Below are 2,500 nucleotides of genomic sequence, written 5' to 3' on the forward strand. Positions count from 1 at the left end.
CATGCGCGCATCAGGCGTGACGCGAGAACCTTGTGAAAGGTCCGCGCCAACACCGAGCAGACCGTAATGGGGCGAAAGTCAGCGGGGGATGTTGGTGCAGCCGTTTTCGGGAGAAGGGACGTCCGCGCGCGAAGCAGGCGTTCCGGAAGGGCGCGGGCCAGAAGGAAGAGATTCATCACTTTCACCAGGACTTCGTGCGGCAGGCGCCGCAACTCCGCTGGGGTAAGGCCGTCCGGCCCGGCTGCTGATCCCCTGGGCGGCAACGCGGCGGCGACCTCCTCATGTGTGACCGGCCCCCATATGCACTCAAGAGCGACAGGCTCTGAGTGCGGGAGGAGGTGGTCACGAATGAAGCCCGCGGTGGAGATGGGCTTCTTGGTGAAGAGGTCCGCCCAGAAGTCCAGCAGACCAGGGATGGCAGGTGGCGGCTGGAGCAGGGTGCCATCCAAGAGGCCGCGCACGCAACGTGCACGCGACCGTCGGAAGGCATCCTGCGTTCTCGCGTACTCCCAGCGGCGCCGCTTGCGCTTCTGCGTCGGCGGCGCGGCAGGCGGCCGCTTCGATGGTTGGCGCGGCCGCTGTGTCCTGGTGATCGATCTCTCCCCTCTGGACCCGACCGACGCAAGGGCATCCGGGAGCATGCCCAGGATGACATCGGGCGGCGTGCCCCGCCCCAGACCTATGACACGATCCAGGGCAGAGAAACGCTGGGCGGAAGCGGGTAGCCCCGCCAGATGCTCCCAGATGGCGGCGTCAGTCGGCCCCTCCGGCGGCGGCCCGGTGGTGTCGGCCGCGAAGTCCTCGGCTGCGTCGACGGGCGGCGCAGCGGCCTCGCCCGCGTCAGGCAGCGGGCTCGCTGCTCCCCGGCGGGACGCCGGCTCTTCCCCCCGACCGATCTCAAGCGCCTCCATGAATTGGCGGACAAGCTGCTTGTGGGCAGCTTGCCGCCGTCGGCACTTGATTGCCTCAAGCGTTCGGTCGGGGAACATCCTGATGAGTTCTTGATTTACAAAGAAGAACCGGGCGTCCCTCTCGAGGAACAGTGCGGCCTCTGCCTTGGCGAGCGACAGGACTTCTTCCTCCGTCCACCTCGCGCGATGCCTCTCCGTGACGATCTCCGCGTTGGCGGCCGCAAGGTGTTGGCGGCGGCGATGGACCCCGAGACCGTTCTTGGTGGTGAAGCTGCGGTGGCACTCACTACAGGTATACATAGCTGCAAAAGTTACAAAATTTTCGGCACGGCCGGTTGGCCGGCTAGGTGCTGGGGAAGTTGGGGTGGCACCTTCAGCGGAAGGGCCACCACTTTTTCTCTGAATACTGCCCCCAACTAACAAAGGGATAGTGCGAGGGGGGGCTGGTAACCCCCCCAAGCCCCTGGTGCGGTCTTCCACTCTGCGAAAATCAGCGGGCCCACGAGAAGGGGAGAAGACCGCAGGAGAGTCATAGTTACTCCCGCCGTTTACCCGCGCTTGCTTGAATTTCTTCACGTTGACATTCAGAGCACTGGGCAGAAATCACATTGCGTCAACACCCGCTAGGGCCATCGCAATGCTTTGTTTTAATTAGACAGTCGGATTCCCCCAGTCCGTGCCAGTTCTGAGTTGATCGTTGAATGGCGGCCGAAGAGAATCCGCGCACCCGCGCGCCCCCGGAGGAGCACGCTAAGGCGGACGCGGCCTCGCAGCAAGGAAGATCCGTGGGAGGCCAAGGCACGGGACCGAGCTCGGATCCTGCACGCAGGTTGAAGCACCGGGGCGCGAACGCCGCGCAGGCGCGCGCATCCTGCACCGCCGACCAGCACGAGGCCGACCAACGGCGAGAGCAGACCACGCCCGCGCTAAACGCCCGCACTTACCGGCACCCCTACGGCACTCACCTCGCCCAGGCCCGGCACGTTAGCGCTGACCCACTTCCCGACCAAGCCCGACACGCCCCGATCCTCAGAGCCAATCCTTATCCCGAAGTTACGGATCCAATTTGCCGACTTCCCTTACCTACATTATTCTATCGACTAGAGGCTCTTCACCTTGGAGACCTGCTGCGGATATGGGTACGAACCGGCGCGACACCTCCACGTGGCCCTCTCCCGGATTTTCAAGGTCCGAGGGGAAGATCGGGACACCGCCGCAACTGCGGTGCTCTTCGCGTTCCAAACCCTATCTCCCTGCTAGAGGATTCCAGGGAACTCGAACGCTCATGCAGAAAAGAAAACTCTTCCCCGATCTCCCGACGGCGTCTCCGGGTCCTTTTGGGTTACCCCGACGAGCATCTCTAAAAGAGGGGCCCGACTTGTATCGGTTCCGCTGCCGGGTTCCGGAATAGGAACCGGATTCCCTTTCGCCCAACGGGGGCCAGCACAAAGCGCATCATGCTATGACGGCCCCCATCAACATCGGATTTCTCCTAGGGCTTAGGATCGACTGACTCGTGTGCAACGGCTGTTCACACGAAACCCTTCTCCGCGTCAGCCCTCCAGGGCCTCGCTGGAGTATTTGCTACT

General features: G+C 63.4%; 1 pseudogene; it reads right to left on the reverse strand.

Annotated features, from left to right (window-relative positions):
* The window catches only part of LOC124746515, a 7,801-nt pseudogene that overhangs the window by 3,487 nt on the left and 1,814 nt on the right, over nucleotides 1–2,500 (reverse strand).

Source organism: Schistocerca piceifrons, unplaced genomic scaffold, assembly GCF_021461385.2.
Source record: "Schistocerca piceifrons isolate TAMUIC-IGC-003096 unplaced genomic scaffold, iqSchPice1.1 HiC_scaffold_351, whole genome shotgun sequence".
Taxonomy (NCBI): Eukaryota; Metazoa; Arthropoda; class Insecta; order Orthoptera; family Acrididae; genus Schistocerca; species Schistocerca piceifrons.